This window comes from Mustela erminea, chromosome 2, assembly GCF_009829155.1.
Source record: "Mustela erminea isolate mMusErm1 chromosome 2, mMusErm1.Pri, whole genome shotgun sequence".
Taxonomy (NCBI): domain Eukaryota; kingdom Metazoa; phylum Chordata; class Mammalia; order Carnivora; family Mustelidae; genus Mustela; species Mustela erminea.
Window position 1 is genome coordinate 86440610 of NC_045615.1, and position 11868 is coordinate 86452477.

The following is an 11868-nucleotide window of genomic DNA, read 5'->3' on the forward strand; positions in this document are numbered from 1 at the left end:
GTTCAGAATTCAGATTTCAAACTCAAATATATTACCTTTCCAAACTCTTTAGATAGACATTTTTCATACTCCTCCTGCTCTAATCATTTTATCTTCTTTAGATGGTTCCTAATTTTAATACTACATATTAGTTTATGCTCCACACCTATTTTCTTTTCCATATCTTATGTTATCAAGACCACTCCCAAATTAAAGGATGTCATTATAAAGTCTGAAATTAGGTCTAAAACAAGCAATACTTTTAAGTTTCCTAAACATTGTCATTGTGCATAATAATGTAAATCATGTTAAAAGTCATGCAACAAGCAGAGAACATTTTTTTTTCTAGCAGAATGTTTAACCCAACAGTACACAAATGATGCAAACTTATGATGGTAATGGTCTTTGATAAAGGTTTCAAATATTACTTTACATTACTTTGGTTAGCCTTGAACCCAGTTATTCAGTGATATTTCATTCCTCTTTTCTTATAGAAAACTAGCCTCAGGGAAAAATAGATTGCATAATGTTTCCTGGGAAACTTAAGCTCAAAAAACATATTTTACATTTTTCTCTGATGAAAACAGTTATTTTCTTTCATTAGTAGACAAGTGGACAAGCAGTAATAAATTCATGGCCCTAATCTCTGTGTTCTGTGCTTGTTAATGATTTCATTTTTCATGTTATTTAACAGCATTTTTATAGAAACACTGAGATGTGAATTGAAATATAACTGGTATAGGCACTAACAAATAGTAAAATTTATAATTCAGCCAGAATATATACAATAAGTAACATATTACTGGACTTAGTGGAATGTGCAAATATTATATACATTTTACACTCATTTTTCTTTCTCTTTCATCCTTCTGTTAGGTGAGTGTGTCGTACAAGATGAACTTGACACACACTTGACACATTGAACTGTAGTACATTTCACCATTTTTTTTTCCCCTTCCTCACAGAGAGGAAATCTTGAGTGGAAACACTTATTTCCACTTGGGTACCTTCTCTAGTGAAGTTAAAATAAAACAAACAAACAAAACAAACAAACAAACAAACAAACAAACAAAATGCCTCTCATTGTGTTTTTATATCCAGTGTAAAATCTGGATTTAAGTGGCATTTAAAAAATAATGATTCTTTTCATACAATGAAGTTTATAAAAACAGGAAGTATTGGCTTGTGGAAAAGAGATGAATGAAAACAATAAGACTTCTGTTGAAGGGATTTATGATATATATTTAGCATCTTAGACAACATCATAAATCACTGCCACAGTCAATGTGAAAAGTACATTAGATGCCATTTGTTTTTCATCAGCCTATTTGGGTTCTTTTCAGATGTCATTTTCAAGATTTATACATCAGTTTTATTTCATATTATAAAATGTCTATTACTGATTACAAAGGAACTCTCAAACATGATGAGGTTTTTTTTTAAACTTTGGGACTGCTCACATGCATTAACTACCAACTTCATTGTGATACACTAAAAAAAAAAAAAAAAGAAAGAGAAAAAGAAAAAGGAAAGAATACGATGCCAAAAAATCCAAAAAGAACACAAGTAACAATGAATGCAAGTCATCAAATATCCCTCCGTAGCCAAATATCATATATTGAATTTTTCTCTTTACATAGCACTGGCAGATCAAGCTCAACATTTCATTTAAATCTATATAGATCCTTGTCTATTATATGTTATGTATATTGTGAAATCCACTAATAGATAGTTTTCTATGTCCTGCCAGCTCTGTCTGGTTGCATCTGATGATAAACTCAACTGTTTTATTCTGTCAACATAATATTAATCTATATGTAACAGTAAGTATCAAAGCATGCTAAAATTCATTTTGATGAAAGAGATGATGGAAAAGAAGACCACAAATAAGGAAACATTTTATAGCTTAAAACTATTCGTACCTAGATGGCTCAGGAGGTTAAACATCTGCCTTCAAGCATCTGCCAGGTCCTGGGATCAAGACCCACATTGGGCTCCCTCTCCCCCTGCTTGTGCTCGCTCGCTCTCTCGCTCTCTCTCTCTCTGTCAAATAAATAAATGAAATCCCTTAAAGTAAATAAATAGTTAAATACATACATACATACATAAAATTATTTAGGTCAGGAAAATCTCCCAATATCTTATGTGCAAACCAAAATATCTAAAGGTTTTCTTGTTTTATAACTCTACAAAATCAAAATGTTTGGGCCAAAATTAGCCAGAGGGAATAGAGTTAAAAGAAACAGATATAATATAAGTGCATTCATACATTTTTCTATATTAAAAAATTACTATGTTACTAACTTCTTGCTTGCTTTATTTATTGCAGAGGCAGAGAGTTGTCACTAAATCAATCTAAGGATTTGAGATAATTTTCTAAATCCAAGCTTTTATTCATTCTTACTACAATTGAGTTGCTTTTAATGTTTTGCCAATTTAAATAATTTAGAAAAGGCATTGTAAGGTTAGTCATATTAATCTTGTTTAATAATGTATTTAATAATACATTTCAGATAAGCCAATATCAAATTTATTTAAAATTGGGTTGTTTATCTACTGTGTTGATTACTAAAATAATGACATATTTTATTATGCTTTACTTATAGCACAGTTATTGTTTAAAATGTTTTAAGGTGCACTTTTTAAAACCTATACTAAATAAGGTTTTTTCCCCATGGGTAATCAAAGAGGTATTTAGAACTTGAATCTTGCCCATTCAAATTGATTTAAAATGTGTATCAGCCCTTGATCCTCTGGGTGCATTTCCATTAACAAAAAAATTACATTTAAAAATGTTGTGTCCTCTTCTACCAAGTTAAATCAATGTGTTTGCATTTTCCCTGAAGGCCAACATAAATGCAAGAATGCAATTTTAGGAGTGAAAGACCTCTCTAAACAATATTCTATTTCCAATTTCAGGAAGGTGAAACCAAAAGATTGAACATAGTAACCTTCTGAGCATCTTAATTACTTTTATGTAAAAGAAGGTACCATTTCTATAGTGACCATTATATAACCCATGAAGTTTAATACATAAAATGAAACAATAACCCCAAATTTGTGCATTAGTACTGATGCAGATATTATATTTGTGTCTCTATATATGTATGCTTATATGTGTATATATATATGTTTATATATATCTAAAATATGGATATTCACATTTGTATTTTACCAAGTGTCTCACTGTATGACCTATTAAACCTCCATGTGTTTTTCTAAAGATGAAATATACTCTATTCCAGTAGGAAAGTCCCTCCTGAGAGATAAGTCTTGCCAAAAGCATCACTACAATATTTAATTGCTGCACTCACAAAATCTTGGCTAACTGTATGGAAACTGAATAGGTACAATCAGTTTGAACTTGGGAGTGATCTAGCACTTACTGTGGGCCAAGACAATGGCTTGCTTTCCACATATTTAGCTTAATTTCTTCTTAGAACTTTCATCTCGTGGGTTAGTTGGCTAATTTAAAGATGAAGAAAGTGGGAATGGGGAATTCAAGAAGCTTCAAGAAGTTGCTAGGAAGGGCAGTTGAAAAGACTGGTGGTGGGAGAAGGAGAGTGGAGGGTGTGGAATGAAGGATGCTGCAGAGAAAGTCATTGTGTTTCACAGTTCTACCTGACACATGTGATCAAGATGAAATATTATGGATATTTATACCCCCTATCCTATAATAAGGGACAGATGGTATGGAGGGTTATCTGAGGATGCTGCCATTCCATAATTGGTGGGCACAGATAATACATGACAATGCAATTGGAGAGCCTGAGTGTTGTTTCAGGATGTAAGCAGTTGTAATCCCTTGAAGAAGCACAGTGGTACCCAGGACCCTGACATTTGTACACAAAGATCATGTCTTGCAAAACTCCAGGAAGTGCTTTTCCATGAAGACCAGGAATTATGCAACTACGACCTCCCAGGGAGTTGACAAAGGAGAGCACAGTGTCACTGTGATTTACAAGTCACCTACATTACTCTGGAATGACAGGAGGAAAATAAAGCAGAGTAAATATTATGTGGATTTTTTAATACCCTACTTTTATGAAAATGTAAGTAATAATATGCTTGATTATTACATTTAAAGATATTACAATGCTTGGTCACTCTAACAAGTAGTATATGGAACATGTGAATTAAATTATTACTAACATGAATTGTATAAATTTTATTCTGTACAAGGTAAAAATTAAAGTAAAAATAAAGGCTTTGGTATTTCCCAAATTCGGAAAAAACAAAACAAAACAAAACAAAACAATAATGAAAACCTTAAGGGTATTGGGCACTAGACATGAGCAAAATTTTCCTATATCATTTTGTGTTCCTGATGACCAGCCTAAGTTCTAAACAACTGGAAGGCAATATTACTAAAATTAAGTGCATCATTTCTGTTACATATTTTATAGGAATAACTCAGTTTGAACTTACTTAAAAATACAGCTTTTAAAAATTTTATTTATTTATTTATTTGAAAGAGAGAAAGGGAGAGAGAAAGAGTATGAGCAGGAGGGGCAGAGGAAGTGGGAGAAGCAGACTCTCTCCGAGCAGGGAACCTGATAATGGGGCTCCACCTCAGGACACTAAGATCATGACCCGAGCCAAAGGCAGATGCTTAATGGACTGAGCCACTCAGGTGCCCACAAAACGTAAGCTTTTTGATCACAATTATACTTAATATATTCTGTGTTATAATCTTTCTTTTTTTTTTCATCTTAATTCTACTGTACTAAATATTTCATTCCAAATATCTGCAATAATTCTATTGGCTTTGGTTTTTGAAAACATTTCTCCACTTCAACATCCTTTATGCTTTATTTGCATGCTCTTTTAAATACTTTGTTGAAATTATTCAACTGCAAAAATGTTAGCTTTTATGTTCAATTTGTTATGGCATTTATATAACGTTTAATAACACAGGATGCAATATTTTACATTTCAGATCATAAAGTTTGATTCTTTAGAGTTCTGTAGCTCAGTCCTTAAGAAATTTTAATGTTCGTACAAATCACTGTAGATCTCCTTAAAATGCAGAATTGGTGTATATGCTGTGCAAATTTTGATGCTGATCTTTAGATAATGATTTGAATTGAAGAATTTAGAACATGGTGAGGTAGTTATAACTTAAGCTTTCTCTGTGAAACTTATATGAGATCAGTATTACTGTAGGCCAATGATTTGAGGTGAAAAGATCAGTTTCAATCAGTTCATTCTAAATTGCTTTAGCCAAGTCATAGGTGAGGAACTCTAAAGAAGTCATTTTCATATGTAAATGCTTTAAAATCACCTCTTTCTTACTGTGCCCATCACATAAAGATTTATTAGATTCTTTGTAGGGTACCAACTCAATAAACTTATCATTATTACCCCAATTTTATAAGTGAGAACAAAATATAAAAGGTTATCCCTAATATCATAAAAAATAATTTACATTTAGTTTGTTTTTGCCCTATCTTCTCACTTTTACTGAAAATAAGTTGTAAAATGTAATATTACTACATCAGTTTTAGAAAGTAAATATACCTCCTGTATAACAAAGAATACAGTCAAAAGGGGGAGCAACTCATTTTGATAATAAGAGAAAAAGTTAAAGAAAATTTATATTTAAAGATTTTTTATGTGAAATAGAAAAATAGAAAAAATGTACAGTACAGAAATGTAAAAATTACAATAACATAAACCCATGCAATGACTGCTCTTATCAACAAATGGAACATGGCTGGCATTTCCAGTAGACCCTTCCTGCAACTTCCTGATCCAAACTCTCCTATCTTCTAAAGGTTAACATTACCCTGAAATTTACAGAAATTCATTTCTTAACTTTTGCTTCAGTTTAGCACCCATGTATCCCATGTATAGGGGATAATATAGCTTATTTTATATTTTTATATTTATATTTTATAATATAGCTTTATTTATAATATAGAGGATAATATAGCTTATTTTATCTGTTATAAAAGTTATATAAATGGTTTATTATTTGATGTCTCTTTCTGTGACACCTTTCCTTTAGTAATATGGTTCTAAGATTCATCAAGGTCTTTATTAGTAGCTCTACTTCATTAATGTTTGTTATTCTGTACTGTTCTCTTGGATGCATACAATTGTAATGTATTTACTTACATATTGGTTGCTTAATCTGTGTTGTTATCAAATTGTGGCCAAAGCAAGTAATCTTTCAATAAATATTTTAAGTATATAATCTGGTATGAATGTGTGTCTGTGCATGTGGCAATTATATAACATAAGAGTAGAATCTCTAGTTTATAGAGTACTACATATTTTTTAAAAGATTTTATTTATATATTTGACACAGAGAGAAAGAGAGAGAGAGAGAGAGATCACAAGTAGGCAGAGAGGCAGACAGAGAGGGAGGAAACAGGTTCCCTGCTGAGCAGAGAGCCCATTGTGGGGCTTGATCCCATGACCCTGAGACTGTGACCTGAGCCGAAGGCAGAGGCTTAAGCCACTGAGCCACCCAGGTGTCCCTACATATATATTTTTTAATGTAATAAAATAAATACAGAAAGTCAAAGTAGTCATTCAAGTTTACCTTCTCACCAAGAATACATGAGAGTTCTAGCTTGGGATTAAAAGATGCAAAGTAAGTGAAAAGTAGAACATAGGAGATACATAGTCTACATATATATATATATATATATATATATATATATAAAATATATATATATATATGATATATATATCACTTTTCCAAAGTAAATTCTAACTTCCATTCTTAGGATAAGTACAGCTTGGTTAATTCTCTTTGGCCAATAATATCTTTGTCTAGTTGCCACTTGGCTATAAAGTTGGATTAGTTTGTTAATAATTTATATAGGGAATTTTGTTTTTATATCTATGTTTATGAATGGCACTAAAATTGTCCTTTCTTACATCATGCTTGTTGGGTATCAATATGAAGAATAAGAGAGATTCTCTGACCTAGGTTAGGCAGATTGCAGAACCTGAGGCAAATGCTTGGATTTTATTTTGTGAGAGAATGTGAGTGAAAGCAAGCATGAGGACCAAATTGGGCCAAATGTGGAAAAGGCAAGCCAATAAAAAATAAGCATTTCAGCACCAAAATGGCTACTGCCAGGAATTGGTTGTTAAATTGGGCAAGTCTTTTTGGGAATCCGTAAGAAATTTCTCTCAGAAATATCTAGCCATTAGTAGAGAAGTGAAAACATTTTCCACTTGACTCTAATTAGGCAGCCAAAAAAAAAGTCCTTCATCCCAAAGGGAGAGTCTTCTCTCCTGAAGTCTGACATTCAGCTTTGCCATATTTCTTGGATGTGCCTCAGAGTAGAAAATTGGCAGGCGACCCATACACTTTTAGTGATCCGGTTATGTGATTCTTTTTTCAGTAAAAAGTCTTTATCATATATGGTACTGTTTGGCAATTCACCCTTATTTGCATGACAACATCTATCTTAAAAAGTTACGAGAAGAGGAGCAAGATAAATACTATGAAATTAAAAGGAAAAAAATTGGTGATAAGCAGAGTATCTAAGAATCTAAGTCCTTCAGACCTCTCTGCACTGGCTATCTGAAACTCTTCTATTATGCTATTCCCTTCTGTGTAGTGCAATTTGCCTTCTGTGACAATATTCATCCGTGAAGGTGAAACTCTAGAAAGAAGCATTTGCTAGATAATTTTGAGATTTGTAAGGCGCAGTAGACTCATTTCTTCTCATAATCTTATATCTACACAGTTTTCCACATTTACCCAAAGTTCAGAAACACTGAGAAATGTCTTAATTTCTTTATCCTCACATATGTATCCCTATATTCCCTCAATGAACACAGTCCTCTCCTTTTAAGGGTGTGTGGTTGGTAGCAAGGTTGTATTTGTTGTAGAGTCAATTGACTTTAATTAATAACTTTATTTAATTTATATTCATCCAGAATTTTGTTGTCTATGGCTTCAATAGAAAGACAGAGGATCCAAGGTACTAATCATCATAAGAGACCTGGGTTAGATTTACAGCTACTCTATTGTAATATTTCCTTAGTGTTAATACCAAAGTAGTTATTACAAAATAGAATAAAGTCACTGTAAATGGCCTAGGCTCAGTGAGTTCAAGCTTTTTATACTTTGAAAAGTGTATAAATCTAAATCTGTTTTGTGATATGTGGTAAAGTTGTCAAAACTGGATTATACTGATGATTTTCTTTTGTCTACAACATTTTAATAAATGTAAACATGCATAACTAAATCTATTTATCCTTTAGAATAAGGAAGACAAATATTTCATGTCTAAAAAATTGACACTAAGAAATGACTGGCATCGAAAACACTATTTATCTATTATTGAATAGTCTAACAGCAGTTTGAAGCCAAAACATGACAAAAAATTAAATATCAACCCATTAGAGAAATTTCTGTGTCTAAATTTAAAAAGAATTATGATATATGTAGGTTCCAAAGTGGATTATGATGAAAGTTGTTGAGATATTAGTCATTTTATCTTCTATTGAATGAAAATAAAGGAAACTAATATATTATACACATAAAAAATCCACAAAATTTTATCTTCAAATTTGTAGTTAAATCAAAGAGCATAATGTTGGATAATTAACAATATAATACATTAAAAAATATGTCATAATTATTTGTTCTCTGTTCCTACACACCAGTAGTTTAACTTAGGTGATTGTTTTAATCCCCTCAGAACATACTAACTTTGTTTATTATGATAAAATATTTAGTTAAAAATCAATAAGTGTGCATGTTTCTTTTTCAGAGTATCCTATGAAAAGAAAAGTATAATTTGGGAAACTCATTTTGACAAGATGGATTTCCTCTATCCAGTCACTCAGTAAGCATCTCTAGAGAGATAAAAGTCTGTGTATGGTCCCATGAAGAATGAAAACCCACTGGCCACCTATTTCTTTAATGTAACTTAAGTGAAAGAAGAATTTAAAAATCTCAAAAATAGGGATGCCTGTGGGTTCAGTCAGTTAAGCATCTGCCTTCAGCCCAGTTCATGATCCCAGGGTCCTGGATTCAAGTCCCTCATCAGGCTCCTTGGTCAGCAGTAGTCCGCTTGTCCCTTTTTCTGTCCCTCCCCCTGCTTGAGCTCTCTTTCTCTCTCTCTCTCATTCTTTCTGACAAATAAAGAAAATCTTTTTAAAAATCTCAAAAATAACTTTAAAAAAAAAAAAAAAAAGGATGCCTGGGTGGCTCAGTCGGTTAGGTGGCTGCCTTCGGCTCAGGTCATGATCCCAGGGTCCTGGGATTGAGTCCTGCATGGGGCTCCTTTTTAGCAGGGAATCTGATTCTCTCTCTCCCTCTGCCTGCCACTCTGCCTGTGTGCTCTCTCTCTCTCTCTCTCTGACAAATAAATAAGTAAAATCTTTAAAAAAATAAATAAATTAAAATCTCAAATATATTTAGAATAAAGGACTAGCTTTTTAACAAATAAACAAATGATAACACAATGTTAATTCATGAAAACAAGAAAGTGAAAAAGCAAAATGAAACAAAATATTCTTTTTTGCATGAATTAATGGCTCTTTGTTGTTTCTTTGTTTTAACAGCATTAACTACAATAAAGAAGTAAATTTCCCAAAACATTTCAAAAGAATTTATAGCTGCTATAATTTTAGAAACTTGCTATTTTGAAGCAAGAAGCTAGGGCACTAAAGCAAATATTTTCTCAATAGTGAAAATACATTTAATTCCACAAAATTATCAGGACCATGAATTAATTTTGTCCTTGAATTATTAACTTTTTGATCTGAGCAAAGTAATATAAACTGAGTTAGTGATAAATACCACCCATATAAAAATATTTGTCTAGATATTGTGAACTGATATTGCTCTTATTTGGAACAGATGTCATCACTATAGAGGGAAAGATTGCAGAATATGAGATTAGGACAAAAGATGATTGTCTTAGTCTGCTTGTATTATCATGATAAAATACCATAAACTTAAGTAACTTAAATGATAGAAATTTATTTCTCACCATTCTAGAAGCTGGAAGTCCAAGGTCAAGAAGATAGTAAGGTAGATTTCATTCAGAGATCTCTTCTTTTGGCTTATAGGCAGCGGTCATTTTGTTTTATTTATTTATTTTTTACAAACTCTTTGTGCCTATATGAAGAGAGAGAAAGATTGCCTATATGAAGAGAGAGAAAGATTGGGTCTCTCTTCCTCTTTTAACCCCACAATGAGGCCAACCTATCACAGTGGTGGTTAAGGCTTCAATATATAAATGTGGGGAGGACACAGACATTCATTCCTTAACAATGATGACTAAAAACAATGGCAGGCCAATTACATATTGACAGGAACAACTTTGTTGAATAGGAGAATAGAATAGAAAGAAAGAAAACAAGAAAATCATTTATACACACACACACACACACACACACACACACACACACATATATATATGAATGAAGGTGATGCTATTAAGGGAGTTTGTTAAGATGCACTCATATTTTTTTTCTTTCATTATCAAATTAAATCATGTAGAATTCAATCAATATAATCTCTCTCCCTTAATTTTGACTCTGTGACTTTAGATAATGTTACTAAGTCTAGTAACTAAAAGACTTAATGTTGCTAGTATTGACTAATAATTTTTGTTTATCAGCTTATGACTGTCAGTTTACAAACCAGCTGCCACTACTAAAGAGCTCATTGTCATTACTTTATTGAATGTTTTCAGAAAGTAGCCCAAGATAAACCAAACTGTAAAGTATCTATAAATAAAATACATTTTCATCTCACATAAGTACACTGAAGTCAGAATTAAACCTCAAAAACTAATTTAGAAGTAAAAAAAAAAGTTAAGATAAGAATCCATTGAAATTATATTTTTCATTATCTTAAAATCACCAATAAAATTTGTCTTTTTAAAAACTATATGACATCATGATACCAAGGATATTTTTAAAAATCATGTTCAGATAAAGTTTATGATGATGCTTTGGAGATCCTAATTCAGGAAGACATATAGATAAAAATTATTTATGCCCATAAAATGCAAAATTTTTTGGAAAGATTTTACTCATTTATTTGTCAGAGAGAGAGAGATCGAGCACAAGCATGGGAAGCTGCTGGCAAAGGGAGAAGCAGGTGGCCTGATGAGCAAGGAGCCAGATGTGGGACTAGATCTCAGGACTCTGGTATCATGACCTGAGCTGAAGGCCAGTGCTTAACTGATTGAGCTACCCACGCATCCCTAAAGAACAAAATTTAATAAAAAGATAAAAAAATTATTAAAATAAATGAATGTAATGAGATTTTTATTTAAGGGCCATTTAAAAGGTGTAAACCCCCTTGTGTTTCCCTATATTGATTAACTTTGATTATTTTAAAATCTAGCTGCATCAAGAACTTCCAAAACTTGGACTAGAATTATCATACTTCAACTTGTAGTAATGGGCAAGACACAGTTAAAAAAAAAAAAGAATGTGTGAAATTTTTAAAATGCTGCTGATTTTCAAAATTATTCAACTGGCTTTCAGTTAGACTTATTCATTTGAAACTGTCAAAAGTCTAAGATAACAGCCTATGTGACAGATAGTGTGTGTGTGCACATGTGTGTCTGTGTGTCTGAATGTGATATATAAAAAAAAGATCATACATCATATAAGTGTGATTTTTCCAGAGTTGCGAGGGTGGCTCAGTATTCACAAATCAATCAGTATGACACATCACATTAACAAGAGAAAGGATGAACACCATATGATCATCTTATTAGTTGCAGGAAAAGCATTTGACAAAATACAATATCCATTCATGATAAAAACTCTACACAAAATGGGTTTAGAGGAAGCATACCTCAACATAATAAAGGTCATATACAAAAAAACCTAATGAACATCATACTCAATGGTGAAAAACTAAAAAATTTTTCTCTAAGATAAAGAACA

General features: G+C 32.0%; 1 long non-coding RNA gene across 1 annotated transcript; it reads right to left on the reverse strand.

Moving 5' to 3' along the window:
* Nucleotides 1–1435: 1435 nt before the first annotated feature.
* LOC116583441 lies at nucleotides 1436–10035 on the reverse strand. The gene is made up of 3 exons (XR_004282732.1): nucleotides 9951–10035; nucleotides 9593–9595; nucleotides 1436–1448 (listed from the first exon to the last, which is right to left on the reverse strand). It is a non-coding gene; the product is annotated as an uncharacterized LOC116583441 (long non-coding RNA).
* Nucleotides 10036–11868: the final 1833 nt, after the last annotated feature.